This window comes from Pan troglodytes, chromosome 11 (genome assembly GCF_028858775.2).
Source record: "Pan troglodytes isolate AG18354 chromosome 11, NHGRI_mPanTro3-v2.0_pri, whole genome shotgun sequence".
Lineage (NCBI taxonomy): Eukaryota > Metazoa > Chordata > Mammalia > Primates > Hominidae > Pan > Pan troglodytes.
Genome location: NC_072409.2, coordinates 102,328,063 through 102,347,624, shown reverse-complemented (window position 1 = coordinate 102,347,624; position 19,562 = coordinate 102,328,063). Strand labels below are relative to the sequence as shown.

At 35.1% G+C, this 19,562-nt stretch overlaps 1 long non-coding RNA gene across 1 annotated transcript in view; it reads left to right on the top strand.

Moving 5' to 3' along the window:
• The window catches only part of LOC740907 (uncharacterized), a 116,602-nt gene extending 97,501 nt beyond the window's left edge, over positions 1-19,101 (top strand). Inside the window, exon 5 of the long non-coding RNA XR_008537000.1 lies at positions 15,866-19,101. This is a non-coding gene — a long non-coding RNA (uncharacterized LOC740907). The remainder of the gene's footprint in view (positions 1-15,865) is intronic.
• The last annotated feature ends 461 nt before the right edge of the window (positions 19,102-19,562 follow it).

The window sequence follows — 19,562 nt, the reverse complement described above, 5'->3', positions numbered from 1 at the left end:
GGATTTTTATAACACCTGTTACAAAGCCTGTTTCCTGAATTAGAATGTTATATTTCTAAGAGCTGTATCAAGATATTATTTTAAATGAATTGCTAGTTGCATTTCTAATATTTATATGAGAACAATTACTAAAAACAACATAAAATTTCATCAAGGAGATACTTATTAAATTAATAATGGCCTATCCATATGATAATAGAATACTACATATTTACAAAAAGAATGAGGAAAGTCTATATACTGAGTTAGAAAGATTTCCATGGTGTATTATGGGATCAAAAGAGCAAAGTGCAAAACAGTGTACATAAAATATATTTTGATACAAAATAGGGGATACATAAAAATTGACCTCTATATTTTCTTTCTTTTTCATAAAAAATAACTCTGGTAGGATAAATAAGCAAGTAGTAAGAATGGTTTCCTGACAGTAAGGAGAAGGGTATACGTGGTAACTGAATGAATGGAAGATGGGGTTGAAGAGAATCTTTCACTGTACTCTTCTCCTTAGTCATTGTTGATGGCTTCTGGCGCCATGAGAAGTTTTTGATAGTCATAATCACTGCATCAATCTTTCTTTTATTCCTTTTGGATTTCGAGTCATACATACAAAAGTCTTTACCTTTTGTCATTTTATCACTTGTATAATTTTTATAGTTATTGTATTTTTTAGTTTATTGTGGTGCATATTATGAGAAATTGTGATTATCCAGTTGTCCCAACACCAGTTATTTAATAGATTACCACTTACCTATTGATTGGAGACACTATGTTGGTCATATATTAAATTATATGTATTGGAACTATTCCATTACATTGATTTGTCTGTGAATGAGCCCCTATTTCTTTCTTTCTTTCTTTCTTTTTTTGTTATTTCTGTGCGTGTTTGTTTTTGAGATGGGGTCTCACTCTCTTGCCCATGCTACTGTGCAGTGGCACAGGGCACAGCTCACTGCAGCCTCAAACTCCTGAGCTCAAGCGATCCTCCTACAGCCTCACAAAGTGCTGAGGTTATAACTGTGAGCCACCGCACCTGGCCTCATGTTTTAATTACTAAGACTTTATGCTTTAAAATGGATATGTCTATAGGTCTAATCTGCCCTCATTGTTCTTCTCTTTCAGAGGTTTCCTGGCTTTTAAAATGTATTTTTATAATCATCTAGTTTAAACATGTTGGTCTTTTAATTGAGACTGTCCTAAATTTATAAATTTACCCTTATGATGTTGAGTATTCCTGTCCCCAAACCTGAAATGTCTTTCTACTTATTCAAGTCTTTCTTTGTCATTTCAGTCATGTAGTACGGTTTTCCTTATATGGGACTAGAACATTTCTTATTCATTTCTAGGTATGTTATTTATTCTTCTATTATACTTTAAGTTCTGGGGTACATGTGCAGAATGTGCAGGTTTGTTACATGGGTATATGCATGCCATGGTGGTTTGCTGCACCCATCAACCTGTCATCTACATTAGGTATTTCTCCGAATGCTATCCCTCTGCCAGCCCTCGACCCGCTGACAGTCCCTGATGTGTGATGCTCCTCCCCATGTCCATGTGTTCTCATTATTCAACTTCGACTTTTGACCAAGAACATGCAGTATTTTGTTTTCTGTTCATGTGTTAGTTTGCTGAGAATGATGGTTTCCAGCTTCATCCATGTTCCTGCAAAGGACATGAACTCATCCTTTTTTATGGCTGCATAGTATTCCATGGTGTATTTGTGCCACATTTTCTTCATTCAGTCTATCATTGATGGGCATCTGGATTGGTTCCAAGTCTTTGCTATTGTGAATAGAGCCACAATAAACATACATGTGCACGTGTCTTTATAGTAGAATAATTTATAATCCTTTGGGTATATATCTAGTAATGGGATTGCTAGGTCAAATGGTATTTCTAGTTCTAGATCCTTGAGGAATCACCACTCTGTCTTCCACAATGGTTGAATTAATTTACACTCCCACCAACAGTGTAAAAGTGTTCCTATTTCTCCACATCCTCTCCAGCATCTGTTATTTCCTAACTTTTTAATGATCACTATTCTAACTGGTGTGAGATGATATCTCATTGTGGTTTTGATTTGCATTTCTCAAATAACCAGCGATTATGAGCTTTTTTTCATATGTTTGTTGGCTGCATAAATGTCTTCTTTTGGGAAGTGTCTGTTCATATCCTTTGCCCACTTTTTGATGGGGTTGTTTTTTTTTTTCTTGTAAATTTGCTTAAGTTCTTTGTAGATTCTGGATATTAGCCCTTTGCCAGATGGATAGATTGCAAAATTTTTTCCCATTCTGTAGGTTGCCTGTTCACTCTTTTGCTGTACAGAAGCTCTTTAATTAGATGCCATTTGTCAATTTTGGCTTTTGTTGCTATTGCTTTTGGTGTTTTAGTCATGAAGTATTTGCCTATGCCTATGTCCTGAATGGTACTGCCTAGGTTTTCTTCTGGGGTTTTTATGGTTTTAGGTGTTACGTTTAAGTCTTTAATCCATCTTGAATTAATTTTTGTATAAGGTGTAAGGAAGTGGTCCAGTTTTAGCTTTCTGCTTATGGCTATCCAGTTTTCCCAACACCATTTATTAAATAGGAAATCCTTTCCCCATTGCTTTTTTTTTTTTGTCAGATTTGTCAAAGATCAGATGGTTGTAGAAGTGTGAAGTTATTTCTGAGGCCTCTGTTCTGTTCCATTGGTCTATATATCTGTTTTGGTACCAGTAACATGCTATTTTGGTTACTGTAGCCTTGTGGTATAGTTGAAGTCAGGTAGCATGATGCCTCTAGCTTTGTTCTTTTTGCTTAAGATTGTCTTGGCTATGCGGGCTCTTTTTTGGTTCCATATGAACTTTAAAGTAGTTTTTTCCAATTCTGTGAAAAAAGTCAATAGTAGTTTGATGGAGATAGCATTGAATCTATAGATTACTTTGGGCAATATGGCCATTTTCATGATATTGATTCTTCCTATCCGTGAGCATGGAATATTTTTCCATATGTTTGTGTCCTCGGTTATTTCCTTGAGCAGTGGTTTGTAGTTCTCCTTAAAGAGGTCCTTCCCATCCCTTGTAAGTTGGATTCCTAGGTATTTTACTCTCTTTGTAGCAATTGTGAATAGGAGTTCACTCGTGATTTGGCTTTCTGTTTGTTGTTGGTGTATAGGAATTCTTGTGATTTCTGCACATTGATTTTGTATCCTGAGACTTTGCTGAAGTTGCTTATCAGCTTAAAGAGATTTTGAGCTGAGACAATGGGGGTTTTCTAGATATACAATCATGTCATCTGCAAACAGAGACAATTTGACTTCCTTTTTTCCTATTTGGATACGCTTTATTTCTTTCTCTTGCCTGATTGCTGTGGCTGGAACTTTCAACACTATGTTGAATAGGAGTGGTGAGAGAAGGCATCCTTGTCTTGAGCTGGTTTTCAAAGGGAATGCTTCCAGTTTTTGCCCATTGATTATGATATTGCCGTGGGCATTTCTAGGTGTCTTAAACCGTTTGCAGCTTTAAAAAATTGACTTATCAGTTATACATGCAAACTGGTTGTTGTTTATGTATATGAAAGCAATCATTTTTTGATTGTTTATTTTGTACTTCCCTACCTTTCTAGATTTTCTTATTGTTTGTAATAGTTTTCTCATTGGGTCTCTTGGATTTTCAGGTATGTTATCATATTACCTGAAAATTGTGATAATCCATTACCACCTTTTCACTTTTCAGGTCTCTAGTTTCTTTTTCTTATCTAATTGCAATGGTTAGTTTAATAAGCTCCTTTAGAAGATTCTGCAAAGACTAGCCAATGGAATGAAGGTTACAGCAACAGGGTCTAGATAAAATAACCCATTTATATGTGCACCATTTAAAATAACTCTTTTGGCTCTATCAGCATGACCTGCTAGTCAGAGATTTTTCTGAGGCAGTGTTTCTAAGAAATAAATGAAAATGTATTTCACCAGGTTTTGGAATCATCTTTGGTAAATCAAACTGGAGCTTTCCTTGGAGGCCAGGTTACAAATGGCCATGATTCAACTGAAGTAATTTAAAGGAAGATACACAGACAAACTAGAGATTTTAGCAATTAACCAGTTAATTCCTCTTTTCCACAGACTCCATTTACTAAATGTGGTTTTTGCAAAATCCCCATCTTCCACCTTTCACAATTTTCAAATTCAGTTATTATATTTGAACATATCCATGTTGAGTTTAAGAATGACTTTCTTCATCAATGGCAGCAAGATTGCCTGGTATATTGTGTGATGATATCTGTATTTGTATCTATATTTAGCCAATTTGGGGCTGAGTTTGGTTCTAAAATGAAGCAAAAAATATTTGATAACTAAATAAAATGAATGTCAACCAAGCTCACAGTTGCTAAGTTTAGGAATTCTTTATGCAAGAAGAAAAAGATTAGCGAATTCTTGTGAAAATCCACGGCTGGAATTACCAATTGCAAGACTGGTTTTCCACAGTTAAAATTTACAAATGTTCCTACTGGCACAATCTTCAGAATATTTGATCAATGAGGAAGTTTATTATGGAAAGAAAGACATAGTAATGATAATAAAGGAAATGTCCCAGCACTACCAAAGTTAAACAGTACAGTGTCCTCTCAGGCCCTAGGGCCATGAAAGCCCTACTCTGGTTTGAGGAGCACTTAACTTGTAAAAGGGTTGATTTTCCTTAAACACCTTGAAACTCACATCTGGACAAAAATAAAGATCAGTAAACCTGCCAGGAAACAAGCAAGCAGGTTCAAAATAAAACTTCCCAGCTGTGAGTTCTTGCGATCTAGTTCAGTCAACTGTCTTTGTAGCTTGAGAAAAGAGAAGTTGCCAGCTTGGCAACCTGATGAAAGTTGCTCCTACTTTAAGCTCCCATATTTAGCCAAACTCTCACAACTTGCAAATCTACAGGAAACCAGCAGGACAGAGCATCCATTCAATCATGAAAATCCACCATTGTAGCTTACTAGGATGAGTGTTAGTTACTCATGATGTCTACCAACTTGGTAACACCAAGGTCATCTCTCAATTTCAGAGCATGTACATTTCGACCTACTGTTCAAATAGACTTCCAATGATGAATGGAGGGTGATTTCTACCAGGTGAAAATCTTATTTGTCTATCCTAGACTGCTGGTAAAAAAAAAAATCCTGAATGAGAGCCAAAAGATACATGAACTGAATTATATATACTCAGAAGAATTTGTAAATCAAGTGACTGCTGATTTGTAAGGAGGTTCTCTTGAGGTGTGTGTGTGTGTGTATACACATGTGTATGTATTTTTGTTTAATTTGTCTGTATCAATGCTGTGCAGTGCCAGGTTTTATACGTTATCAAATATATAGTCATTACCTATTGAAAAGACTAAATATTGGCTTGGAGGCATTGGCTAAACTTTACCATAGTTCTTTTCATAATTAGATTTTTTAAAACCTAGCCCCACATGCTGCTACTTTTAGCATGATGCAGGAGGGTCTAGTTAAGTTATGCTATATGCTTTTCAATTAAACCATAACTTTCACATGTGCATTTTGTTGTGCTTACCAACATTAAATAAATGGATAACACCTGAATAAATTTAGTGTCCCAGCGTTCACTTATTCTGGGAACTAACTTACCAGTGAGAGGTTTTTCATGTTAGTTCAGTCAAGAGTTTTACTGAGTTGAAGTAAAGCAGTAGTTCCTTAAGCATAACCTCTAAAAACAGGTAATAGTAAAATACATACTAGTATTTATGACTGACCCATTTCTCAACCCATTTAAATCTGGAAAGATATGTAATAAATGTGAGTCTAGTTTATACACTTAGGCTATTCATATATACAGTAAAGCTCTTTCATAAAGCTTCTTATCAGGGGAAATGTCTTAGAAAGGAAATGGAAAATTATGGCCATAGAGTTAGTACATAAGATTTCCAGTCTTGCATTTTACATTTATATCTCTTTGTGCTAAAAGATATAGCTACTGACAATAACATTGCACATGTGCATAAAGTGATCCAAGAGACATGTATTGCGAGCACTTCTTGGAACCTAAGAACCCTGTGGCCTCACTTTACTGTTGATGACATTTTTCTTGCTAAAGCTGATTGGCAATGACAATCAACTGAAGTTTCTCATTTTTGAAAGTTTTAACACCTGATTTTGGTTAGGTATCTGTTGTGGGGACTTATGCACAGAGGTGCTTAGTGAATATTGGTTAATAGTGATCACTACCTGCTGAATAAAATTAAATATTGTGCACAATGTAGACACTGATAAATTTGATGAAGAAACTAAATATATCTGAAAGAGCTAGATCTTGCAAACTGTAGTCTGTGAATGACTTGTCATTTGGGGTGTCCATTAAAAATTAAAATTCCTAGCCTATACCTAAGACTCTGTGATTTATAACTATGAGCCTGGGAACCTTAATTTTAACAACTCCTTTGGCAAATACTTCTGCACTGAAATGTTCGATAACTATTAATCTTTAGCTCTTGGATTCTTAAAATAATATTTCAAATTACATAGAGGTTCATTTTCATTTATACCACTGGAAAAAACCCACAAAAATGATGATTTTCAATATTAGATTCTAAATTCTTTACTCAAGTGGTTGAAATGATTCCAACCTGGTACCTGAAATATTAGACTGTGTCTGTAAGAATTCTTAAAAATGTAACAGGAAACAGAAATATTCCCAATGGCAAATATCTGGCTTTTAAGGAAGATCTGGAATTTTCAATTATTTGAAAAAAACTTATCAGTAGGTTTGGTGATAAATGAGCATAAAAAGTTTTTGAGTCAATTCACTAATGCAGAGCTCCAGAAGAAAAAGACTACAGCATTAAGTGAAACATTTTTACTTCTCTACCATAAGCAGCAGGAGAATGAATGGGAAGCATAGTTGGAGAAGTGGTAGAATTAAGTGCGACATAAAATGACATCATAGTACTATTTCTCAAATATAAAAAGCAAAAGCAAGATCCCAATAAGAAGGTCTGGGATGGAAGAAAAACTCCTGGCATGAAGGAGGCCATTTGATGATACCTGCAATTTGGTTCACTTTTAGAAGGAACTGATGCACTGCATGCCTCCAGGGGAGAAAGCAGGGCTTATGAAAAATGGTTAAAAGAAATCTGGATGTTTTGTCTGATAATGATGAATTTTGACCTAAGTGTGGAAAAGACGAAGTAGGAGTGAGGAATGAGGACACAGGCAGGGGATGGGAGTGGTAATGTCAGATCTAAACTGATAGCTATGCTCAAATACTTAAAGGGTTATCACAAGAAGAGTGGTTAACTATGTGTGGTTTGAGAATAAAACATGAGGATGAAAAGGTGGAAGTAATGGGGAAATTTAATATGAAGAAACTTTCTTAAATCAATAAAATTTACCCCACAAACAAAAAATAAGAAAAGAGTAAAAGAATAAACAACAACAACAGAAAAAAAGAAAAAAGTTATCAAACAAAGGAATAGGATGACTGTGAATTAGTGAGTTTCCTATCTTGGAAGTATTCAAGCATATCTGGGATGTTTATTAGACAGTGCTTCTTAAACTTTACCATGAGTATGGATCATGTGAGGATCATGTTAAAATGCAGATTCTGGCTCAGGAGGTCTGAGGTGGGACCTGAGATTCTGCATTTCCAACAAAGCTCTCGGGTTTGGCTGAATCTCAAAGGAAATGTAATCTGCAATAGCTCCATTATGCAAATAGTAGTAACATTGAAGGAACTTGGGAATGAATTTCTAGAGACCTAGTTTTGAGTCCTGCCTCTACTTAGCCATGTAAATTACCAGTCTTCTCCCAAGCCTGACAGTCCCACAATGGAGGAGAACATGTGCTCCTTTTTACAGCTGACCTCTTTTACTCTGAACTGACAGCTTCAATTTTTTATTCTGATAATACATGTATACATATTCCCTAGTGGTGACATCTTAAAATTTGATGCTTCCAATTTCTTTGGTTTGGGTAAAACAGACTCAAGCACATAAGAATTATATGTAAAGTATGAGTAAATAGACTCTGAGTAAGTGTACAAAGATTCCTAATAGGTCACGAGGATAAATGTAATAACACCATTTTTGCTCTTCAAGGGTCTTTAAATGTACTTTCAAGGTTGTTTTGTTTGTTGTTGTTGCAGGGGGAGGGTGGAGCCTGTTGGAATTGCTAGAAATCTGATTTTTGATAAGTGGGGTATTTCTTTACCTGTCATCCTGATGATGATAATAATAGTAACTGTTTTCTATTGGGCTTTGTTCTCCTTCTTTTTTTCTTTTCTGTCTTCTAAAATTCATTAACCTGAATTACTAATAGAATGGGGAGGTACTAGGATGGGGATAGGCAAAATGGAGTTGATACCAAAAAAAGCTAGATGTCAAAGTAAAATATTTAGATATAATTCCATGTTTTAATTGAAGGTGTTGGAACTCTGAGGCTAAGAGGTACTATTACTTTAGAGGGCTAATTAAAAGTGAGACTTAGAAATAGGTCTCTAGAAATTCCTTCCACATTCCTTTAATGTTAGTACTATTTGTATAATGGCATCATTGCAGGTTACTTTTTTTTGGAATGGCAGTGCAATAAGAACTTGTAGTTTATTCTTACTACTTTACATCTTTAGGTCATACCCATAGTCTAATTTTTAGGTGTCAAAAGAAACTAAGACAAAATTATATGTCTTATAGAGCATAGAAAACATGAATATAGGCCGGGTGGTGGCTCACTCCTGTAATCCCAGCACTTTGGGGGGCCAAGGCAGGTGGATCACCTGAGATCAGGAGTTCAAGACTAGCCTGGCTAACATGGTAAAACACCGTCTCTACTAAAAGTACAAAAATTAGCCAGGCGTGGTGGCGGGCATCTGTAATTCCAGCTACTTGGGAGGCTGAGGCAGGAGAATTGCTTGAACCTGGGAGGCAGAGGTTGCAGTGAGCAGAGATCATGTCACTGCACTCCAGCCTGGGAAATGAGTGAAATTCCATCTCAAAAACAAACAAAAAAATAAAAAATAAAACATGAATATTTCATATGTTAGTTACAAAATATTTTCTATTCACTTCTTTGAGCTTTTAAATATCAAATGATATTTGATCAAACTTTTCGTTTGCAGATAAGCTGTTGTAAACACATTTTACTAGCATTGCTATATTTTAGTAAATTTAAAACTAATTTTCTGACAAGGATCCTGACTTCTCAAGATTGGATTAAATTACATTGATCACTGTGCATAAGAAGACAGGATATAAAAAAAAGCCAGAACACACATAGTGCTTGCTAGAAGGGTTTTTATTAAAAACAACAACAAACACATAAACACATAAACTCAAAAACAGCTTAAAGAGTAAGCACTTTTGTTTGAGGTGTCTGGGAAGATACATACATATTCAATTTTTATTACAAAATGTTGGATAATGAGACATCACTACATTGTGTCTCCTTGAAGTTCTTTGGTCATTATTAATCAAGATATTTTTTGGCACTTCTCTTGTATCCGTATATTTTCTCTTTATATCCAGTGTGTGTTGGGCAGTGTGGGAACCTACAATGTAAAGCATAGGTCCAGACCGTTGTTAATTTAGGAATAGACAAGTCAGATTTAGAAGGACTGGTTTAAGAGCATGGGCTTTGGAGGATGTCAGATAAGGGTCACAAATCCATGCTTACTAAATATGTGATCTTAAGGAATTTGTTTAATATCTCTGTTACTCAGAGTCCTCATCTATAAAATGGGAATCAAAATACCGACTTCCAGAAATGTTATAAGAAATAAATAAAATATGAATGCCAAGCACTTAACTTTAGAGACCGAAACATAGATGCTACATAAATATTTGCTGCTGAATGAATAAACTGGGTAATCTTGGGCAAGTTATTCATGAACTTCTGTTGCTTCATCTGTAAAATGGGAAAAAATATTGCTCAATCTCAGAGTTGTTAAAAATAAATGAAACCATGTACGTATTTCATATATGTACATAGGGCAAAATGTACCTCTGGAATCTAGTAAAAACCTAATAAACTGTACTCTTTGGCAATATTATTTTTTAATATTTAGAAAACAAATGCCAAGGTTCATGGTACAATATGAGTTCAGAGAAAGGGCAGACCATTGTGGGTGGGAGTCAAAAAGGAAAGCTTCCTCTAGAAGGTGCAACTCTGAATTACAGTTATACAACTCTGCAGGGGCCACTTTACCTACCCTCATAACCCATTGTTACCAGATGCCTTGTAGCAAATGGAAACCAAGGTGCCAAGAAATAGTTTCTCGCAAAATCCCAAGGAGTTACGCGTACATGGGAAAGGGCTCATGTGAGTTCCACCAATGGCCTTTGCATTCCCTGGTGAAGGGCAGCGAAGCATAAAAGATTACTTTGTTTTTGTGAACACTACTCCTGCAAAGGCATTATTTTATTTCCTCAGCATTCATCTGCTTCAATCATATAGTTCACATTTGGTTTGTTGGTGGTGGTGGTGGTTTTATCTTGGATTTCTTCTTTTTTCAAATTGGAAATAGCTTTATATTTTCTTCTGATGATATGTGACACATGCTATGATTATTAATCAATAGGGAAAATTGAAGGAGAAGGTAAAGATATTGGAAATTTTCCCTACAAATCAGAATTTCTAAAAGAGAAGTAGGAGAGGCCCTAACTTCAAGCAGAAATCAATGATAATTAACTTTGATCCCTATAGCAGCCAATAGAATCTTAGCTACAACTCTGGTCATGTCATTCTCATGTTTAAAAAAAGTTTGTTTTTTTTTTTCCCCACCAGGACAGTCTTAGTCTTGAGCACAGCATATGAAGCCCTTTTGTGATCTGATTCTTGCCCAACTTGTCACTTTCCACCATTCTCCCTCTACTGTGATTCTATGTTCTGGCCACAGAGAACTACTTTAAATTCTCCAAGTGTTCCCTTCTTACCTTTAAAGCCTTTTTCACTTTTGAATTTTACACAGTGGAGAACTAAGCTAACAAGAGCCCCTCTTACTATAAACACATAGAAATGCTAGATAAAATACAGCTAAAAACAATTTTAATAAATGCTGGGCTTAAAAAAAAAATACCTGGTACCAGAACTTAAGAAGAATTTGAAGTCAGAATTGCAAACTTCCTAAAGACTTGGTGGCTTAAGAGGATAGTGGACATAGATAGATATATGTCCTAAAAATTATGAAGAGTAATTATTCAAAAAGGAGCAGGAGGTGTGGTGTTGACTGCTAGTTAAGTCCAGGAGCTGGAATTTGATCCCCCTTTTCATAAAACAAGGGCACTGAAGGGACTATCCTTTCAGTAAAAGAATTCAAAAGAATCCACCCAGCAACCAAAACAGGCCACAAGAAATTTTCTACGGTTTGAGAAAAAAGAGTTTCCATAGAAAACTGAAATCCCAGGCCTCAGGCATGGGTGGGTATTGATTCTGAATTTGCATTATTCTTATTGTGGGGGAAACTCCAAGACTTAAATTTGTTGCTGACTGGAGAAATTAACCACTCATTAAGGACACTCCTATAACTCTAGAGGAATGAAATTACAGTAAAATAAAACAAAAATAATAACAAGAAATTATTAATGAAGAGGCACTGACGAAGATTCCAAACCGTCTAAGATAATGATTCACTATAGGAGGAGTTAGCACACCAAAACACAAGATAATTTAAATTCCAAGAACCTGAGATTAAACAAACTAAAAGAAGCTATAAAAGTAAACAAGAAGAAATAGAAACCATCAGGAAGGAAGAACATAAATTGTTTAAAAAAAAAAAAAACACCGTTTTTTTCCCAGGAAAAAACCCAAAAACTTTTGTAGAAATAAAATATATAGTAATTGAAATTGGAAAAAAAGACCAATAAACAAAAACCCACACTCAAAGGAAGGAGTGACACATCAGTTTAGACCCATCCAAAGAGAGAAATTGACTCCTGGAAGAGCTGAGGAGTCACCCAGATTAACTTGAAGGTAGAAGGATTTAAAATTATGAAAGAAATGTTAAATGATTAAAAGACAGCAATAGAATGATTAGCTTTAATATATTTAAAATGATTTAAAGAGGGAATAGAAAGAATAGAAAAGAATAACATTCAAGCTGCTAAACATGAAGCTTTATGCAACAGATGAAAGACATGAATCCTTACGTTCAAGGAGGACAAAATTCCCACATATTTTCAGTTCCAGCCATGAAGAAGTATTACCCTAACTTTTCTACCAAAAATATATAAAACAAAGGTCTGAAGGTATTGGTGAGCAACAAACAGAGGCATGATATAAGAGTCTACGATCCTTAAGAGAATGGACACATATCTCCAATTCCCCTCACAATCTTTGAAGGGCATTTATCAAACAAAGGCACAGGGAAAGAGAGTTTGAATCAAAATTGGCTGTATTCCTGGACTGAAAAGACAGAGGTCAGAATCTGAGGCAGGCAAAATTCTAGAGAGTAGGGAACCACAGAAACAAAGTTTAAACATTGACATTCAAATTCCCTTCAGTGAATTGGTCAACTTTTTAGCTGAACATGTACATGTTAAAAATCCAAGGAAAACATGGGAAGCTGCAAAGTTGAACAAAGATTTCAGCATCTATGTGTGTTAACAAGACAGGGATTAAAACTCAAATCCTGCCATGACGGTGGGGTTTTGGAAAATAGCCTTGGCTCTTCTTAGATGAGACCCAATGCAAGTGCAACAGCCTTAAAAGTAAGGCCGTACTTTAGGATTAAGAGTTATATCCTAAGAATAAGATAAAAATGAAAAGAGGCCAATTCTAACAAATTCTTGATAAAATTAATATATTCAATAAGTACCCTATTTTCCTGTCATAAAAAAAAGTTCTTTTTGGTGGAAGGTGTCCTCAGAAAAATCCTCTACAATTCTTCATTCACAATATTCAGCAACTAAACAAAAATGTAAACATATGCTAAGAACAGGATTAAGTGAATGAAGATGAAGAGAAAAAAATAGATTTAAAGGCAGAGCCAAAGGTGATATATTATTGACGCATATCAGACAGATTTTAAAATAATTGCAATTAGTATTTTTTAGAAAATAGGAAAGCTGAAAAATACGACACAGAAAATTCTCTATATTTTTGTCTGTTTTGCTCAAATTGTTATTTGGAATATTTAGGAATGTAAAAGGACAGTCCAGAATTGAAAAATACAGTCTCTTACATTTAGAACTCAGTGTGAAATGGGAAAGTTCCCTTATCCCCCTTGCAGGGTGCGACAGGGGGAGTGGCTCGCTTCTTCAGTGCCCTGCTACTCAAACCTCTAGGAGTCATACAGATGGGCAGGTGATGGGATTCTGACCCCACGGCAGCATCTAGAGGTGAATGTTTATAGTTCCTGAAGCCCCAGTGGGTGTGTGCTCTTTTAGTTTTGCCATCTGTAGGCAGCTTGTGTTAACTAAATCATTTAGACTCCTGCCTTATTGCAAGGACAGAGGGCTTTCTGTATCCCAGGGTTCTTGCCTTGGTCTACTGGAAGAATCAGATCACAGGTGGGCTTGGAGAATGAGCGCAAGGTTTTATTGAGCGGAAGTAGATTTTAGCAGATGGGGCAGCCAGAAGGGAGATGGTTTTCCCCTGGAGTCGGGCTGCTTGGCAGCCTGGGCTCTCCTCTGACTGCTCCGGCCAAACTCCGCCTCATTCCTCCATCAATGGCCTGCTAGCATGGTGGTGTCTGTCCTGTGCTCTTCTGCTGGTGTGCTCCCCTCGACCTCCTCTCGACGTCCAGCAGCTTGTGTGTCTGCCAGCTAGGGTCTTGTGTTAATAGGCACAGGATGGGGGTGTGGCAGGCCATGGTGGTCTTGGGAAATGCAACATTTGGGAAAGAAAACAAAAATACCTGTCCTCACCTAGGTCCATGAGCACAGGCCCAGGGGTGGAGCCCTAGCCAGGGACCATGCCCTTCTCGACCCGGCACTTCCCTTCTTCCCTATTTAAAGGGACCACACCCTTCCCTTTCCAGCACTTCCCGTCTGTGTCAATTAGATGGCTTTGACAGTTTATTGGGCACAGCAGAAAATAAGATTAAAACAGGAAGGTAGTTCAGTTAAAAAACAGTCAAGCTAAAGAACACACACGTGAATGAAAAAGAACAGGGAATAAGAAACATGGTGAGCAGTAAAAGACATTTGAAAAAGAAATATTAAACAATGAGAAAGAGACAGTGGAGCAAAAACAATGTATCAAGAAGTAATGACTAAAAGTTTTCCATACAGATAAAAGGCATCAACCAAGATTCAAAAATCTCTGGGAACCCCAGACAGAGAATACCACACTTGGGCACATCATAGTCAAGTTGCTCAACTCAGTCAAAGAGAAATATCTTAAAGGCAGCCAGAGAAAAAGGATATTTTATCCTCAAAGGAACAACAGTAAGACTGAGTTGACTTTCAATAGAAAATAGGAAAAGCAGAAATTTAATAAAAATTAATGTGCTAGTATCAATAAGAAATCTTCTTACCTGGAATTCTGTATGCAGCAAAATATCTTTCAAAAATAAAAGATTAAAATAAAGATGCCTTGAGACAAAAATTGAGAGATTTGGTTGCCAGCAGACCTGTATCCCCCAAAATACTAAAGTATATTCTTAAGGGTGAAGAAAAATAATCCCAAATAACATAGAACTTCAGGGAGGAAAGAAAAACAATAGGCAGAAAAACATGTGGGTAAATATAAATGAATATTGGCTACTTAAAACAACAACCAAAATATTTTATAAGGATTATCACATATGTGGGAGCAAAATGTATGTCGCCAATACCACAAAGGATGGGAGAGGGGAAATGGAAATGTTAGTTGTAAATTCCTTGGATTATTTGAGAAGAATATTTAAGATAGAGTATAGCATGTCAGAGAAATGTACCATAAATTGTAGGATAACAACTGAAAATATATAAGATATATGTACAAATACAGGAGGAGAATTAAGTTAAAAATATTTGATTAATCCAAATCAATGTAAGAAGGAATAAAAGATAGAGACATAGACCAAATGAAAAATAAATAAAAGGTAGATTTAAGCTAAACTAGATCAGTAAGTACATTAAGTTAAAGTAGCTAAACACACCACTTAAAAGATAAAGATTGTAAGAATGTAGTAAAGAAGAAAAAACAAGTCCTGCTTCAAAGAAGTGCTCTATAAATATAAGGAAAATGATACATCATATAAACATTTACAGTGAAGTTTACTATATATAATCTTTTATATTAAAATTAGATAAAGTTGGTTCTTTTTACTTTATTGTCATGTAAAATAGATACAGTAAAATTTATCCTTTTACAAAACTGTCCTATGTTCTGTGAGTTTTGACAAATAGCTACAGACCTCTAACCACCGTCACAATCGAGATACAGAACAAGTCCATCACTCTTCCCCTCTGCCAAATGTGTCATGGTGCAGTCTCTATTTATTCAGCTTGTTTTCACTAGCCATGGCAATCACTGATCTGTTTTATGTCCATATAATTTTGGCTTTTTCACAATGTCATACAAATGGAATCATACAGGATGGAATCATACAGGATGGAGTCTTTGAGTCTGACTTCTTTCACTTGCATAAAGCACTTGAGATTCACCTATGCCGTTTTGTGTATTCGTTCTTCATTTCTTTCTTTCTTGGCAGTATTCTGTTGCATAGATATACCAGAATTTGTTTAACCAGTAGCTAGTTCAAACATTTGTATTGTTTCCAGTTTTGAATGATAACAAATAAAGCCACTTAAGCATTCACGTACAGTTTTTGTGTGAACACAAGTTCTCATTTCACTTGAATAAATACCTGGGAGAGGGATTTCTGGTTTGTATGATAACTATATTTTTAACTTGATAAGAAACTGTCAAATTGTTTCTCAAAGTGTCTATATTATTTTGCATTCCCACAGCAATGTGTGAACGATCCAGTTGCTCTACGTCCTTGCCAGCAGTTAGTATGGTAAGTATTTTCAAAATGTTATCTGTTCAAATAGATGGTTAGTGGTAGCTCATTGTGGCTTTAATTTGCATTTTCCTAATGGCTAACTTTCCTAATCTTTTCATGTACTTATTTGCCATACGTATCTTTTTTGGTTAAATGTCTGTTCATATGTTTTGCCTGCCAATTTCTTTTCTTGTTAGTGAGTTTTGAGAGTTCCTTATATATTCTACATACAAGTCTTTTATTAGATATATGATCTGCAAATGTTTTCGCCCACTTTGTGGCTTCTCTATTCTGTTCTCTTACAAGTATTTTTCAAACAGCAGAAATTCTTAATTAAATTTATTTACTTTTTCTTTTATAACTGTGCTTGGTTGTCACGTCTAAGAGATTGTTGCCAGCCCCCAATAAGCAAAGATTATTTTCCCAATTTTTGCTAGATGCTTTATGGTATTTGATTAGTGAAGATATGATTGGAGGAGAAAATTCAGGGGCTTTGAAAATACTATCACGGTTCTATGTTTTTTAACCTCTGTGGTATTTACATGGGTGCTTGCTTTATTTTTTTTTAAAATGCTATATATCTGTACATCTCTGGGTATGTTTACAATAAAAAATTAGAAGAAGAGTATGACAAAAATTTGACATCCATTCATGTCGTGGGAAAAATAAGCTGTAAATATCATACTTAATGGAGAAAGATTTGCAGCATTCTCTTTGAAGTACACTAGACAGGTTTGCTCACCATAACCACTTCTATTCAGCATTGTTTCAGAGGGCCTGGCCTCTGAAATAAAATAAAAATCAGAACAAATAAATATTCAAAATGATTATAAAGATTATTTCTATATAATATCTGAGACAATCTACTAACAAGCTATTAGAATTAGTTTTAAAAATTTCACATAGTTTCTGGAAATAAGATTAACATAAAAGATAAATAATGTGTAATACGCTATGACTCATTTTAACAAATCATTTTAAATGTAGTTAAAATATTCCATTCAAAAGAGCAATGAATATAATAAAACACGTACAAGTCTTTCTGCATGGAAAAGTTTAAATTATGTGTAAGGACCTAAGGAAGGCTAATATAAATGGATACACTGTTTTATGAATGGAAAGACATGCATGTTAAAGATAAATTCACAGTCCCAATTCTGAGTATGTTTTTATGGAGCTTGACAAGGTGATGTTAAAATTCATTTGAAAGACAAAGACTAAAGAACTCAAGACAGTGTCAAAGAAAATAAAAAAGAGAAAAATTTCTCCAAGAGACTTGGTATAAATTGTTTTCTATCTGGTGGCACCTACTTTAAGATTTAATCAATGTCTTCTATTCTATGAAGTCTTCTCAGCCTATGACAATTCCCCTCCCATGTAATTTCATTGCATTCTCTACTTATCTCTTTCATAGTATTTATCATAGTGTTTATCATAACTGTGCTGAGATTTGTATTTACTCCTTTATGTCCTGACTGAGCTATTAAGTGATTGTGCAGTTCATCTTTGTATACCCAGAGTGCCACATGGGATGTAGCTCACAATAAAGCTAATAAATGTCAGCTGCTTGCTCTCTGGCTTTACCATTAGTATTTCTTGGTAAGATGAGCTTATTGTTTCCATTAAGTTCCTCACCTAGGCTTTGGCAAAGGACATTAAAGTTTGGTCATTTTTCATACTTAACTACCTGGGGCTCGATTTTAAAATGATGTCTGCAAGTAGCTCTTTGTTACTATCCATGTTTTCTCTAATGTTGAATAGAGTCGTGAGTAAGAATGCATTATGGAGTTTCTTATATGAAAAAAGCTTAGATGATATCCATTTCACCCCTCCTTTCAGATTACAAACAGGGACTCAGGCTGCTCAGATAATTTCATTTAAAAATAACTTCAGTTATGTTTTATCTGTTGCATACTATTTCTACTTCCTGACTTGAAATTAAATTGAAATCTCAAATTGATCATTTATAAATCTGACAATGAAAAGAGCCAGGAAACTGACAATATAGGAAAATATGTAGAAGCTAAAGGGATAATAAAGTACAATACGTGATGTTTAAATATGCATGGCATGTTATTTTTACCTACAATATTCTCTTCATCCTGCTTCACAATTAAGCTTAACTCATTAAAAGTTATTGGGAAATGGAGAATCATACTTAAGGGACTATTCAAGAGAATTTCAGCTTATACTCTCAAAGCCTAAATAAAAGTATTCTATATTTGTACAAGCTACCCTCAGGCAGTTGTTTATGTTCAGCAAAGAGTTATGTAACCTTGTGATTTCAGTTACGTCTTTCATTAAAGAAACAATTCTGAATACCATTATTTATTTCCTTTTGGAATCTCACCAGGTGAAACGATCATTCTAATTCTATGTATGTTGGCTACCAGAAAACTTTGGCATTGGTTTTGCAGTTTATACATCCTGTTTGTGTTTTCTCACATTGTGAGCAGTCTTCCTATTTGCTTATACAATAGCTCTCTCCACATCTACACTCCCCCTTGTTTTTCTTGTGTAATTTCTTATGTCATTAGAGCTTACCTATTGAAAATTTTTAATTAATGCCACAGTGCAGCCAATGCGTTTAGTTTTTTGGCGATGTGCTTTGGAGGAATCCTTTTTACAGTAACATAAATAATCAAGTATTAATTTGAATCCCCCCAAAACTATTTTCATACACAAGAAATCAATTTCAACGCAAAGAGAAAGTTAAAAAGTTTTCACAAAAACAACCTCAATACAATTAAAAGGACTTGCTATTGGAAATTAAGGTACAAATAATCGAACTGTACAATCACAGGAGTTTATAGAGCAAAAAGACAATGCTGAGTGCTATCATACTTGATTGACATAAGTGCATTGATGTGAGTAGTAGTTGCAATTAGGAGAACTATTGAATGATACAATGCGAACTCATCTTCTCCCCCGACAAACAGGAGACAGGAACACTTGCCACTTCGGTGGAAGTCAAGGGCAGATTGTCATTGCAGAAGTGCTTAATCATTTCCTTCTGTGGGAGGATTCATGCTTCCACTTCTTACTGCTTTATAGAAGAATGTGAAAGATTGGAGATTTTTATTAGCTTTTAAGAAAGAATCCTCAGTACATTGAAAAGATGATTTAATAATATCCGCCATCAAAATTGTAATAATTAGCTGATGATGATATGACATTAAAAATACAAGAACTTGAAAACATAGGCACAGCTCCATATATAGAATGCTATGGTACCATTATTTTTCAGTTTTGATAAAAGTCTGCAGAGGGTATAGGATGAAAATGAATGCATAAATAATTAATTTTAATCTATTTTCCTGCCTCTCCTCAATAGGCAACAATTCTTCTAACTTACCAACATAACATCAAACACATAAAACAGTGTTTTTTAAAATCCAAGTTTTATTGTTTCAAATTGAATATATGCTTGAATTTTTCCATTTCTATGTTCATTTTTGGTATTGTTCATGTAAAGTCAGGCGGTAAAGTGGAAAAGAACTGTTAGAAACATGATCTTGCCAAACAATAAACTTCTGCAAAAGGATTTTAAAGCAAAACCAAAAAAGGAATGTGATTTAGTACTGATACATTTACAGCAGGATGTGAATGCTATGGGTTGGAAGATTACAGTGGGTAGAATATTTCTCTTTCCTCTCCCGTTC